This window comes from Paramacrobiotus metropolitanus, unplaced genomic scaffold, assembly GCF_019649055.1.
Source record: "Paramacrobiotus metropolitanus isolate TYO unplaced genomic scaffold, Prichtersi_v1.0 Parri_scaffold0000340, whole genome shotgun sequence".
NCBI lineage: Eukaryota > Metazoa > Tardigrada > Eutardigrada > Parachela > Macrobiotidae > Paramacrobiotus > Paramacrobiotus metropolitanus.
In genome coordinates this window covers 6910-22352 of record NW_026570560.1, presented here as the reverse complement: position 1 = coordinate 22352, position 15443 = coordinate 6910, and the positions used below count along the sequence as shown (strand labels likewise).

General features: G+C 49.0%; 1 long non-coding RNA gene across 1 annotated transcript; it reads right to left on the bottom strand.

The window, feature by feature from the left end:
• Positions 1-1500: 1500 nt before the first annotated feature.
• On the bottom strand, positions 1501-5450 carry LOC129602150 (uncharacterized). Its single transcript, XR_008692359.1, has 3 exons — positions 5318-5450; positions 3669-4181; positions 1501-1621 (listed from the first exon to the last, which is right to left on the bottom strand). It is a non-coding gene; the product is annotated as an uncharacterized LOC129602150 (long non-coding RNA).
• Positions 5451-15443: the final 9993 nt, after the last annotated feature.

The following is a 15443-nucleotide window of genomic DNA, read 5'->3' as shown; positions in this document are numbered from 1 at the left end:
ACGCATGCTGATGATATAGCCGCGGTACTGAGAACTGATTAATAATTACGCCAGGCTAGAAATGGCAGCCGGCTAAACGGCTGACCTTTAGGCTGACGGCCGGCTAAAATCCTTAAAGCCATTTACCGTATAATAATTAATGACAATTTTAACAATATAAACTGCTGCTCAGTATACCGCACTACGTTACTACAGTCAACGAAACAGCGAGTATTAGGTAGGCAGAGTAGTTTGTGAAAAAGTAGTTTTTGACAAGTAGCTGATTTTATCCTCACAGTTTGATTACAGCCAACGAATCAAAAACCTTATACCAACTCTTGAGACATAAACTAGCACTTGCAGCTCGTGCCCCTAATCGGTTTCTAACATCCGTAATTACATTTCCAGACTTTGAAAACTCTCGTTCCGACTGCACCGAAGAACCTTGCACAGCAAGAAAGTCACGAGCAATTTTACTCAAAACAGGATACACTTTTTTATTCCTCTTTAAAAAATCTAACACGGCTGAATTTACCGGTGGCAGTTTGAGATAATCGTCCACTTCATTTCGTGCCGTCGAGTTACCCAAACACTGCTGAATCATGCGGGTTCGCGCACTTAATTTTTACGCATTAACAGGAATTCCTGTAGCCTGCACAATCCGTGTGCTCACTGGAATTGGTTTCATCGTCATACAACTTTCAAAGGGCATCCACTGCGGTCTCGCGCAGTTTCTCAGGAATTCCAGACTGTTTCAGACCAGGATCAAGTAGAGTGCCTACAAGCAACATGCTTTGCGACCAGTCTGATGCCGCAATGGTTTCCCATTTTTCCTTCATGTATTTTCCAATTGTCCTCACCCACAGCGGCTGCAAGCAAACCTCAAAACAAACATGACTGAGAAGATAATGACACGGTTATTATGAGTTATTATTATTATTGATTTTTATGATTATTGATTTACATTTATAACATCAATTATTGGTAATATTTTACATGGCAATATTTAATCATTTCAATGTCTGCATTTAAAGAGAGATTTTTTCTCTTTAAATGTAACAGGGAGCGCTTTGTATGGATTTTACAAAGGTAATTACCTTAGTAAAATCCATACAAAGCGCTCCCTAATTAGTTTTTATATGCGCAACCGCTTAAACGCTCAGGTCGATTGTTGGATAAAAATTCCCGGAACACTCAGTAGTGGCATCTTCGAACGGCTGCAGGGAATCCAGGATGTGCTTAATGGTTGTCCATTCATCGGTAGTGATAACGTTGTTTCGAACAGCTCCTTTCTGGGACGCCACAAATTGCACCAGCTTTTCGCGCTTTTTGTATGCCCTTAATATCAGAGAAATACAAATAATAGACAACGACATTCAGAAATTGCAGTGTTATACAGAAGTAATATTTGCATTAAATACCTTGAAGCATACCCTTTGTGCTGTACCACCGAGTTGGAACATCAGAAGGAAATTTCATGTTGGCAGCATTAATAAACTTCAGGAACTCCCGTTGGCTTTCGGACTTTTGAAGTATGTTCAAATTTGCTTGACCTTCTGAATCAAGGATTTCTGCTTTTCCAGAGCGATTTCGGCAGTCAAATGAAGGCAATGACAAATGCAACGGACACGAAATTCATCAACTGCAATTTTATTCGCAATTACTTTCAATAAAATAATTAATATTCCAATATACAGTGAAACTTCTCTACTACGTACGCCCTCCGTTCCTAGCTCCATGAACGTTATAAAGGGGTGTACGTTAGGTAGGGGCACTGCCCCAGGGGCTAATTAACGCCCACCCCCAGGGGTGAATTATATATTAGTGTGTAGCAATCGGAGGCGGCGCCGTGTATGCTTTGGAATATGAAATGACTTCTTCAAGAATGATTTTCGAGCTTTTTCTCTAAAGAAAAACTCTGACGCTTACGTTCCGCGTCCAGTTTTAAACAGCTACAGTACCGTAATTGAAGGTTAAGTTCCCAACTACGTCTGTAAATGTTGTTTTTTAAGTGGGTCAATAGCTGGAATAGCTGGAAACTGTCCGCAACATGTACTGTACATCGGGTAGGCATCGTCGCCTGCCCTCTAGTGTTGCGCTCCAAGTATCGTATCGCCGCCGCCAGGTGTCCAATTACGGCCAATGTCAAAACGACGGCGGAATTTTCTGCTGGCGGAAATTTTGTGAGGTCAAAAAGACTGCGGAATTTCTTGCCGGCGGAAATTTTGTGTGGTCAAAACGACGGCGGAAATTCTCGTGGTCAAAACGCCGGCGGAATTTCCTGAACATGCATTTTTTTACAGAAACCACGGATTGATACAAAACGCGTATACATTACAGATTGAAAAGAATGAGAATTTTATTTCATAAACGTTTCATTTTATACAAAACCAACTTAATTAGTAAACTAATTCATCCAGGCTTTTCGTTTTGCACCCACTTTGTTGCCTCTTCCTGTGGATGTCGGTCCTGTGAGTACTGAAAAAGGAAGAACAATGCAGCGGAAATTTTCGAAAAACTCAGGCATTCTCAGCATCATGTGGGACACGGCAAGAACATCACAGCAAAAGGCTTTCTTAAAATTAGCCCAAGCACACTGTTTCTGTGTGTATCTGCGCGTAGAGATTCTTCGTTTGAGTTAGCTACATTCAGAGAAGTTATGAGTCTTCCCAGACAAGGCTCCAAACGGATCAGATTAGATCACACCTCAGCGTCATCGCCGCAGTGCGCAAAAGAGGCAAACAAGGTATCTGACAATTTGTCAGATACCTTGTTTGCCTCTTTTGCGCGGCTCAGGTATTCTCTTGAACTCATCCGCGCGTGCTGTGCAAACTGCCAACGCCACAACGCACTTACAGACAGTTCATACATGCGACCCAATAAAGAGGCATATTAATAATGGAGTGCCCGAGTCTATGTAAGTTACATTTTTTTTCCAAATCGTTTTTAAATATACACAGTAAACGAAATTAAAAAGTAACGAAAATTCCGCCGGCATTTTGACCACGAAAAATTCCGCCGTCGTTTTGACCTCACAAAATTTCCGCAGGCAAAAAATTCCGCAGTCGTTTTGACCTCACAAAATTTCCGCCGGCAGCAAATTCCGCCGTCGTTTTGACATTGGCCTAGAATTGGCCAAGTTATAGCGTAATATGCTAACTAGTATCGTACTGACTGACCTTTTGGTGTATTACTGTTTACCGTAAAACCCGATATTAACGCCCCCCCCCCGAAATTAACGCCCCGTGCGGTTTTAAACGCCCCCTCCCGAAGCTTTCGAAATAATAAAAGCCCCCCCGAAATTATCGCCCCGGGGAGACTAAAAAATTGCGAACCCGCGCTTTTTTAGTCTGTTGTCGGTGCAGTCTGAATGGTACCTCTTGCTAATTTAGTTAAATTCAACCTATGCATTCCCATCTAACTATGATTTTCTAACAGATTTCTTATTTACTGAATTATTCCATTAATGTTCATACATACTAGTCTCGTTAAAGCTTAAATGACAGGGGCGCGTTATTCATTTGAAATATTAGACGCCCCCCGTAATAAACGCCTCCTGCGATTTTAAGCGCCCCTCCCGAAGCTCTCGAAAAAATAAAAGCCCAGGGCGTTAATATCGGGTTTTACGGTATATCAATTTAGCGATACAATACAGTCACAAGTTTCCTATAAAAGTAAAAGATTTGTACCGAATACACAGCCTCAGCCAACTACGGAAATAGGCGGCCTAATCACACAGAACATTTCGTCTAAGTTGGCCGATGCTGGTGCTGTTCCCATGACAGAGGCCGTGTTCCCGCGTTGGATGTCAATGCTGATCCGTTGGCGCAGATATTCCGTCGCCCGTACCTAGCCTGTTTTCTGTTGTATCATCTTCCCGACTTCGGTGACCAAACGAGAGGCGTCCGGTCCGAGTGGTCCGAGTGTTTCAACGCCAAATGCACGGAACAAGTAATCTCGGGTGAGTTCCCGATACTTCGCCACTTTATCCTGCTCTGCGCGCCGCGGCTGCCCCTCGGCTGTTATGGTTTGTACTCGAATTCCGCCGTAAATTAAACAAAGAATCGTTCTATGTGCAGTATTTCTCTATTTTTATGTCGCACCTACGTACAGATACTGTACGTGCATCCGGTCATGCTGCCGCTCACATCGTATTAAATCGCATTTCCAACCGTCTCGAATTGTCCAAGTTTAGTTTAATTCTGAAAACAGTTTTGAAATGAAATAGAAATAAATACAGTAACTGATTCAAAAAATAAAAAATATAGGATTCAGCTGTGTTTCTGTTATAAAAAGAACAATCAAAACAAATGTCAGTAGTACACAACAGTGAATTAAAACAAATTTTTCTGCCTTTAAATTTTAATTCTTCCATATTTCAATCGTTACTTTGAACAGTTACTCCAATCATGTGTTTTCTTACAGATACGTCGGTACCTAAAGCTATGTAATTGTTCACATGAAATTTATTCCAACCGTTTCTAATGCTTTGAAGCCGGAAATGGACAGGATAACTGAAGATGTCCGTGTTTTTGCGCGGCGGATTAAAAATATGAAAGGTCAACGGCTAAAGTACAAGCTCATTCACACGTTTCGAAGCACGACTATAGTAATATCATAATTATCTGTATGACGAATCGCCCCACAATAAAATATCATTCCCATATATACCGTACAATCCCCCAAAGCTGTTCCCAGTTTTCTTCCCAATACCAATTCCCGATTCCCAATACCAGGTAACAGGCTCAATTATTTTTTCAGTTATCATGAATTTATGCAGTTATTACCCTATCTTCTATCCACGAGAAAATCTTTCTAATCTACTCATACTGCGTACAGTGCGTACTGTAATTGTGAGACATCTCAGCTGGAGACTCGTAATCGTCATTGACGATTGGTGAGAATTGGCAACTGGGATGGTACCTTATATATGGAATGGTATTTTATTGTGGGAATGGGAATGGAAAAACGCTGCGGAAAATTAAATAAATAGGTTGGTGCTCCGATACAATGCTATGGAGAAAGTGGTCAGTGATGTGAGCACACCAGCAGGTGGAGCGAAGACAGGAAAGGTGCATATCAATTTTAGTATTTCGCTGTAAATAATACGACATGGAAGTCCCCTAATATCATCAATTATACAGTATACTTATCGGTGATCAAAATTTCATTTTGAAAGACAACGGTGTATTGTACATACTCTGTACATGCATACTCGTACAGTATGCTTACTAATTAAAATATACTGTGCAGCGTAAGGCACACGGCAGATAGGAACTGTATGTATATAATAATAATATTTAATGGTGTATGTATAATTATTATAACTAGAGTGTACCTCTGACAGTTCTGTGAGTGTGTATGTACACGCCGGGACAGACGGAGTAGTGTTGGCGATCAATGGAATCACACAAGGACAGTATATAACAGGTACCCGTTATATAGTTATACTGTCCTTGCCGGCTTGCATTTCTTGGCTCCTCCCAGTGTGCCCTGGTGTGGAATATGACTGACAACTGCAGAGTGCACATGGCATGCACGCCAACTGTTATTCCGCATCGACGGCATCGTCAACCACGGCTTTCTACAGCTACTTACGAGTCACGATTACACAGCTCATATTTTGTACTGTCAGCTAGCACTTGGCAGTGGATGAATAGCGTGCGACTTAAATCTCCTGATCCTTGTTTCCAGCTGGGATCTGTAACAGGCAAGCGCGAGGAGATCACGAGTGTGCTTTATTGTACAAATAAAGGAACAATGCTGCGTAATAGCAGGGAAAGCAAAACAAAGCACTGATGGCCAAACAAGCAAGTCAATGCTAGAAGAGCTCTTGAGCGTTCGTCAAGGCGTGAAAGAAGCAACTGGCGGCAAGCACGTGCTGTGTGCCATCAGCTGTGTGATGATGCGCAGACTGGACTCAATCCAACGCGAGCGTACGCTGAGTCATACAGCGAGAGAGGGACGAGAGAGCAAGTATGCTCAGTGTGTGCGCCGCATATATCCGCTTCAGCGGGTATGAGTGCAGTGCAGCAGCACACGTACGTACAGCGAGAGAGGCGGTATGGCAAGCATGAGTGCAGTACGTCCATGGTGGGCCGTATGCACCAGGCGCAGTCATGTGCCTCTGACATGCCTCTGGGCGGGAATCCGAGCTCCTGCGAAGGATGCTCCGACTCGGTACCGCACCAGTACCGCACAACTCTCCAGTCGGACCCAATGTGGGGTCGCTGGTACGCGTCCTCTGGCAGTGGGAGTCCGGTGTCTGGTCGACCGTCCCTTCTTCACTTCCGAACCCATGAGTGGAAGCCACTCACGGCCGAAAAATCCGGAAGCCGCTCGGGCGTTTCGTTGGACCGGTGTTGCTTCTGTTGGCTGGCTTCTTGCTTCTGTTGGCAACGGAGAACAATGTGAAAGAAAAATGTAATGAAAGTTGTATGCAGCGCGAAAGAAAGTATGAAATAAAGTTTAATCGCAATTCCAGTGAGCAAAGGGGTTACAAAACAGATCTGAAAGAGATCGAACTAGTAAAATACAATTCCGTTTGTTAGGAGAAATGCTAATAATAAAAAAAATTGCAAAAATCTGTCCGGGGGTCCTATTCCGACTAGGATGACGTCCACGGGGCAGTTGAGTCTCCACGGGGTCTCCTGTCCACTTTCATCCGGTAAGTTGGGTCCGGGGCATCGGTTCCCGGGTTACCCGTCGTAACCGGTTAAATTCACCGAGGTCGGATAAGCACGGTTAAACACTTACTTCCGACTCGTATCCGTCCGTTCGGGATAGAGAGGCACTGTTGCGGTTGCAAATGCCGAGGCATCCTCTCTGAATGGGGAATAGAACCGAGGTCGGTTTGACCAAGGTCGGCCTACCGGTAAGTCGACCGGCGGCTAAGGGAATTCGGCTATGTTCCGAATTGCTAAAGTCCAGGTCGGAGAAAAGCTGTAAGTGAGTCATGCGGCCTGTGTGGTCGTCATGTACAGCAGTTCCGTTCAAAAGTGGTCGGTTACAACCGTTCAATCTGCTACCACGAGCCTGGTTTGTAGTAATCCGAGTCGAACTGGCTCGAAGGTCCGGTCGGAATTCATGAGTTTCATCGATGGAAGTGTCCAGTCGACTTCCATCCAATCTGTTCCGTTGTTATCCGACCTTCTGTCGAGGTCGGTTATCCTATCCGTCAGTGGTCGACTAGGGTTAACCTGCAATAACATGCCCATGTGGGGCTAAACAAGTTCCTTCAAGTCGAATTCGTCCACCGCAGATATCTGTCGTTCTTCTTCCGTCATGTTGACTGAGTTGCCGACTTCCGACATGTGGTCGGTTATAGTCGACTTCGGAAGGTCGGATGAACTATGTTTCCATCCGTCCGAAGGTCGGATTTTTCCGTTAGGAGGTCGGTTCTCGACTTCTGAATGTCTTTGCCGACTTGTTGTCGTACCCTACCGACTTGTGTACGGTCACTTCCGACCTCGGCTTGAGGTCGGATATCCATGTCCGAGTTCGGAGGTCGGCTATTTTCCGACTTCCCAAGGTCGGATAAACTTTGTGTCTATCCGCCGGGAATGTAAGTTCTTCCACTGAGAGGTCGATTTCGTACTTCTGGTTGGTTTTCCGAGCTGTTGTCGCTTACTTCCGACCTCCATCTGGTGGTTGTCGACTTCATTTTAGGAGTTCTGTGCGTTCGGCTACAGTTGGCCGGGTCCGTAGTGTCAGGACATCCTTCGGTCAGTTCGGACTGGCAGAGGGATGTTCGGCAGCACAACTCCGTTCCTTCTGTGATCTCTGACGTGAACTCCAGGTCGGATCCGAGCTACTGTTGAGGTCGGTCAATCCGAATTGCTTGCTTCTGGGTCGCCCAGTCCTGCGAGGTAAGGTTTTCCTCCGGCATCTGTTGGCCGATTGACTGGCGTTTCATCATGCACTGCGCTCGCTCACAACGCTAAGGGTCTTTGTGGCCCCGGTTGCCGAGCCGAGCTCTTTGGTTTAAACTTCATGCACATGCAAGTCCCTGAGGTCGTCAGATCCGATTTTCCATTCTGTTTTGTCGCGAACCTGTGACGCCTAGCCGCTTCTGTTGGGGGTAGACGACCCATGTCCACGGGGAAATTTTCTTTGCCGCTGACAAAGGCCATGCTGCCACTTTTGTTGCGGCCGCATGATCCTTGTCAGCGGGGTTCATTAAGAGGGTGCAGATCGCGTATTCTAACACGGTCTGCCTAGGATGTTCCATTGGAGACATGGGGAAGCAGGTCGCGGCGGAGTCGTTGGTACACCAGTATCCAAATCACCGTCGCTGTTCCTCTTCAGGGAATGGCAGCACGTTCGAAGACGCGCGTAGTCGTGGTCACCGGTGAATCGGCTGGTTTACCCGATGTCGTCCGGGGGAGACTGCGGTTGATCTCCAGGTACAGAGCCTGTAGGTCTGGATTCAAACGGAGAATCCGGTTAAGTTACCACGTTGCTACTGCCAGCTTCCGTCCATGGTCGACTTCTTGTTGGTCGGCTACCAAATACTCCGTCGATCTGTGTGATCGTCTAAAGGTAGCGAGTCGTGGTTCTAACGATCTGCGTCGTTACAGGTCGAACAGTTTTCAAAACCGATCTTTGTGATCGGCTTGCACAACCGACCTTTGTGGTCGACTTGCGCAGCGGTATCCATTATGTCTCCCAGTTATGGGCAAAGTACGAAGTCGACCTTTGTGGTCGGCTCCCGTACCTAGTCAAATCCGAGTCTTCCTGCACTGTTGGCGGCTCGGCCGAGGGATTTCCACTGTTTACAATGGTGAAGGCTGCTCGGCTACCCGGTTCCGAAGGTGGCCACGGGTGCTTGGCAAACATGGCGTGAAACGCGCGCAGTCACGTGTTTCGCGCCATGTTAGCGTAATCCTCTCGGTTTCTTCTCCGGAGTCGGTTGGCCGGAGTATCGATCTCCATGTAACGCGGATTGGGGCTTCTGTTGGCTCCGATGGTCGCAGAACGTGGTTGACGATCTGCTTTGTTAGCAGATGTGGTTACGATCTGTCTTTGCCAAGCTGGTGAACTGGGGTCGATTGCCCAGTTCGTTCCAGGGGATTCCTTGGGGGACGTACCGGTACGGTGAAAGAGCCGAAATACCCGGGTCTAACCACGCGTTTCCGGGTCCGACCAAAGAATCCGGCCGACTTGTGCAGTCGGCTTTTCTGGCAAAATCGTCGTTGACGTCCGCCGCGTACATGGTTGGTCATTTTCCAAAAAAAGAACTGAAGTATAGTGTCCATTCCGAAGTCGGTTCTCGACGGCGCTGTTTCTCAGCTAGACTGTTTCTCAGTCGGAAGGTCGGTTCTCGACCGTGCCGTTTCTCGGCAATGCCTCCTTGAAGTTATTCCAATGGGGGATCGAGTTCCAATGTGGGAACTCGATCTTAACTGAGTGGGACTTCGACGGGTTTGTCGCCGCCGAAGTAATCTTCTTCTTCATCATCGTCCGGGCCAGGTCGGTTATGTGGCCGTATGTTCGGGTCCCTAGGTTTACAAGTCGCCGGGCCGCTCCGTTGAGACATCTCGTCGGTCTCATCTGTTTCCTGGCCTGGGCGCTCCGCTCTGCTCTTCCTCGATTCCTTGGCCGCTTGTTTGCGGAGCCGCAGCGCGAACGGTCGTGCGCCGGGTGCTATGTCATCCGACATCCAAGGTTCGTAGGGCGACGAGTTGAATCCGCTAGGCAAAGTTTTCTTTTCGCGGTACCAGCTGATGAATCGGGTTGCATCGTCGCTGGGATCTACGTGATCCTCACGAAAGGCATACTTTGTCGCATACCGTTCGTGGGTGTACAGCAAGTCACGCATCCAGACAGCTAGGATAACACTTCTCATTGGTGTGCCGAGTTGGGCTACGAGGGTTTCCACAGCTGCTGGTATCGCTTCATTGTGGTACAGTCCGTACAGGGTGTAATGGCAAAAGTAATTGCCGAGTCGAGCTGCGAAGATGAATCGCAGGAATGCCGTGGCTCCGTCCTGGGCCATGTCGACTTCTCCTTCCGGAAGGTACTGGGTTAAATCCAGTGCTGCCCGAGCCGCGGTGATTACAAAGGCTGGGTGTGCGTCCGTGATGACGAACTGGGCAACACTCTCCAACTCGTCATGGGAGTATTCCCGAGCTCCTAGTTGGCTCGCACGTGTTCCGTCCGGGCTGTACAATGGTATATTGAGCAAGACCGGGTCGGTCATCGACGGCAACGCATTCGATCTGGTGTACGGGTGTTCAACATTCGGCGCTGTGTGCGCGTTCATGTTGAAGTCGGACCGCCACTGATGTTGTTCGAACAGCGCCTGGTATCCGGATCGGACGAGGAATTGACGAAGGTTTTCTACCATCCGCCAGATTTGTGGTCGGTACCGTTCCTCGTAATTCATGACGTTCATAATGTGGTTCGTCCTTTCGGTAGGGTGTGGCATGACGACCTCGATTCCTTGTTGTCGAGCTCGGTCATAGCGAGGGTCTTCTCGGATCGGCACTTCCACCTGTGGCAGTTGTGCCATCTGGTCGGCTACGTCGACGTCCATCTGCTCCTGTTGAGCTGCCAGTTCAGATTGGACTTCGGCCGGTGGTTCCGCTTGTTGGGCTTCCGGCCGTTGTTCAGGTGGGATGACGTTACGTTTCGACTTATTTGTTAAGTCGACCGTAAGTCCGATCCCCGTTTCTCCAGATCCAGTACGTTTCCCTGGTGGAGCTCTGGTTGGCTCCTTTCCTGCTTCATGGATAACGGCTCGTTGCGCTTCGATTCTGTCTCGAAGGTCAACTGGGCCGATCCGGTGTCTATGATCATGTCCCGCAAGGTTTTTGCTCGGTCGGCGCTGCTGTTGAGCGCGATTTCCAGGGATTCCGGATTGAGGGATCTGCTGAGAAACAGTTGGACGGGCCTGTGTGACCACTGGCATTGCCCTGTGTGGGATTGCCATCAACTGTTCCTGAGTTGCCGGTGTGAAGGTAACTGGCTGTTGAGTTCCGTCCGGCATATTCATCATCATCGTTATAGATGCGCCGGTCATCGGTCGGTTCGAATCTCCGACGAAGACATCACGTATTGTAGGAGTTAATTCTCCGACTGTCGGGAGACCCTGTGTGGGTGTTTGTACCCGAATCTTTATTTCCGGTTCGAAATCGGTCGGTGGTGGATGGACTCGCATTGTGGCGATCTTCCTATCGACCTCCTTTATCTTCTTCTGGTCGTCAAGTTGACGTTGCAGGTCCAACATCTGACGGTACTCGAACAGCCTATTTGTTAGGACTGGTGGTCGAGTTTCTTCCCATCTCGGGTCGCGAGCTCGTTGTCGCTGAATTGTAGCCAGGTTGTCCTGTTCATATGACTCCAGTTGATTAATCAGGTATTCTCTGCCGGCCAAGTACCGGTATGCGCTCAAATTGCCAGCGACAACGTTTAGGTAAAGTGCCGCCGCCTGAGCACGGTGTTGCGCTCCGGTGCCGGAAATTCGTTCGTTCGTGAAGGATACGATGCACAGCGCGCAGGGCATTCTGTTGTTGTCCCTCGTCGCATTATCCATGCACTGTTGGCAGTCCACCGTAAAGGCTTCCGTTCGGGGCTCTTCCGTACGAGTCTGTCAAAACAAAAGTCAGCAAACCGTTTCTCGGTTGCATCCTATAATTTACACCCTATGATTACTACGGTCGGGCCAGGTCGGTTCTCGAACTGGTCCAGGACGCCTTTGTGGTCGTCCAATGAGGTAAATCGACTTCTGTTGGTCGATGACGCCTGCGTGGTGTCACTGGGAGGAGGTCGGTTATGCCTCTCTCCCAACGCGTTCTGCGTTTCCTCATTCCCGTGTAGGTGCTTCTGGCGACCCAAGCCGACTTGCTTGGTGCGAGTCGGCCAACTCGGTCGATTGTGCCGAGGTCGGTCGTTCCTTCGGTAAATGTCCATGTCGGTGATTTGATGGGTTTAAGGCGATAAACCGTTGGCCGCCTTGGGTTTTATCGGTGTTAGTGGCGAATCGTTGTTGGTAGAGTGCCTTCGATATGACGAATTCTAGTTCGTCGTCCAGGGAGTACTTTTTCCGTCCGGCAATCGTGTCCGGTTTGGCCTTGTATTTGGGATCGACCAGCTGTGGTTCCGTTGATGTCCACTGGAACTCAAACCGCGCTATGAGTTGGTGGAGTATTTCTCCGCGGGTAAGTCCATCAGGGTGCCAGGACATTTCCATGCACGCTTCAATAGCGTGTATCCATCCTTCATATGTTGAAGGAGCCGGGTCTTTCTTAGCCGGTGGGAACTCGTAATACATCCGCTTTCCGCTGGTGTATGTACGTATCAGCTTCCCAGCATGGTATCCGAGGTCGCAGTAATGTCGTACGTTGTTCTGACTAAGTTGTCGCCAATCGCCCGTTTCATCTACCTTCCAGTGTTGGAGGAGTTTGAAGGCGATTCTTGGTGTGGCGAACTTTGGTCCACGTGTGGCCAAGGCCTTCAGAGCGGCGAATGTGTACATCCATCCGGCGTCATATTCCGAGACACTCGGCTTGGGTTTCGAAGCCGATTTAATGCCGGTATACTTCAACCTAACGTTGACCAGTGGGGGAATATCGTCTGGTAGGACTTCTATCATATCCTCATGAAAGTCCGAACGAAGTGGCTGGTGGTCGGAGTCGGGCGTCAGTGGTACTCGTTTACCGTACTGACGAGGAACGTATACTCCGCCATCGTCTTCGTTACTCTTGGAGTCGTCGGCCTTGTCGCCGCTATCCTTCTCTTCAGGTTGTTTAGCCGGTATCTCCGGTTCGGCCTGCTGTTGCGGTGCCGAGCTCGATGGTGGTGGGGGTTTACCGTTTCCATCGTCGTCGTCGTCGTCATCCTTCGGCGATCCATTTCCGGGTGTTCGGAAATCTTCGTCGTCGGTTTCTTCCTCGGATGACGAGATCAGCTCGGATGACTTCGGTTCCTTTTTCTTAGCCGGCTTAGTCGACTTCGTTTTAGTCGACTTCGACTTTCCCTTCTGTTGGGTCGAGTCTTCTGGTTCCGGCGAAATTTCCATAGGCGAGGACGGTGGAAGTGACTGTACGTCCTTCGGTATAAACCGTCCCTTCGCACTCCTAGTTGGTTTGGCTATGCTTGCTCGTCCCGCCGGAGCCGATGCCGTGCCGACATATGTTGTCGGTTCGTGCGGTGCTCGAGGTCGGGTTAAGGCTTGTACTCGTTTTTGTGACGACTGTGCGGCCGTACGAGCTATATGCAGCAAGGTGGCTGCATCAGCCGACGGTTGTTCGTTGGATTCACTGTATTCTTCGGTCGGTTCCGTGCCCGCCGGAGGTTTGTCTGTGTTGACGTAAGACATCCGGAGGTTAAATTCACGCCGATGTTGTTCCGGTATGAAGTTTGGCACGGTATACCGAACTGGCACGTCGCGTTCTGCGTTAGTCGTCTGGAGAGTATGTTGCTCGACCAGGAGCGCGATTCGTTCGCCTATCCTATACGTGATAATTTCATCGATGTTCCCCTTCTTGTCCATGTACATCACGTTGTATACACGGGCAATTTGGACCAGAGTCGATCCGCGGGGGTTCCGGATGTATCCGATACACCGTGCAATTCTAGTCGGTGTGTCGTCTGCATTTCTTGCTGCTGCACTTTTAAGTGATTTGATGAGGTCCGGTTGGATAAGTTCGGCCATCCGTCCCCATTGTCGGTGGACGGCGACTGCTAATCCATAGTCGAGGGTCCAGGCGACGATTTGCATCATGAGTTGATGCGTTAACCACGTTCCGGTTTCGCCTTCGACTTGTATGTTATTCGACAAGTCTTGTACCAGGGATTGGTAGATGTCCCTGCCATTTTCCTTGGCACTCCGAATACTACGGACGACTTCGACATGTACGCGGACTGTGCGGATTAATGTGTCGACCGGGTCCTCCGGCTGTTCGTCCGGAAGACGCTCACGTACATCGTCTGGAGCTGGCCACTGGGATTCGTCGGTGTCCGCTCCATGGTTAAACATTTCTTTCATGTCGCCTTTAAATCCTTCATAGGGATCCCCATCTCCGTGGTCGGAGATTGAATCCTTATCTTCAATGTCCGAGGCCTGGTCGGATTCTACATCGGACTGTTGCTTGGATGTTGAAGGCTGAGATTGTTCAGGCGGAGTCGGTGGTTTTGGTGGGTTTCGTAGCCGACCTCCTGAAGTCTTAGCCGGCTTTGTGCCGGTTCGTTCCATGACTTCCTTAAATTTCCGTTCGACCGCCTCCTTGTCGTGCGGTTCTTGAGCCTTCTCCTTCTGCTCGGTCCTTTGTGGGCCGGCATCCGAAATATCCAAGTCGTCAGATGACTTATGCCGCTTAGCCGGGTTGGGCTTCGGCGTCTTAACCGTGGAGTCCGACTTCGGTTTGGCCGGCTCCTTGGTTTCCGACTTGACTGGTTTCTTTTGGGTTTCCGTCGGCTGCGGCTTGGCAGACTGTTTTGCTGCTTCCTTCTTAGCCTTCCGTTTATCCTTGTGGGATTTCGCGGAATTAGCCGAGTTGATGACCCTTGCGTCAAGATCATCGTCAATTTGGACAGAAGGTTGTCTAATCGGAGGGGAACTTTCATTTTGACGACGGGTGGTTGTACCGTCTTCTTAGTCGACTTGGGTTCCGGGGCGGTGACTTTACGCTGAGTCGACGTAGCCTCTTGTAGGGCTTTAGGTCGACTCCTTTCCACTCGGTAGTGTTCTCCCATTCGTTTCATCACGTCGGCCATCTTCTCGGTAAGTCGGTCGTGGTCACGCCGAGCTTCCGTGGTGTTTCCGACTATACTGGCACGTCGGATTCTCAGCGAATGCCAGAGTTCCCTATCCTCTGGGTACGCCATGTCGATGCAGACGTCCTGTTCCAACCTCGTCAAGTCCTTTACGTGTTGTAAAGCTAGGTCGTCATGAAATTCTCGCGACGAGTCTTGAGGTGGTTTCTCCTTGGCCGTACTCCGTTTGGTCGGTATGTTACCCGACTCGGTCGTCGACTCGTTCGTTCGAGACTCGTCTATTGTTAGACGTGGACCAGAGTGAACGGAGGTCGGTTCGTCCCTTTGTGGTGACGTTTCGACCATAATTCCGACTCGCGCTTCCGAAGGGGATGTTGTATCCATCGCTTCTTCGGTTTTCTTTGGTTTCGTTGGGGTGTTCCGAGGTGAGAACCTAGGTGGTTTCTCAGTCGTCGGTTGACTTGGCAGCTTAGTCGGCTGGGATGCTGATCGAGTCGGCGAAATCTGCTTTACCGGCGATCTACCTCGTTTCGGTATAGATCCCTTCGTAGGTGCCGCTGCCTTTTGGTGCATGGAGTCGTCGGAGTCGATGTTGTCCGCGTTCTCCTCATCTTCGCTGCTATCCGACATTGTTATCGGAATCTTCTCGGTAACCTCTTCTCCAGGCCGAGGTTGAATCTCCAATGTGTAGGCGCCCGGGTTGATGCTCGGGTTGCGGAGCCGCTGAATCGTCTGGATCATGTTCG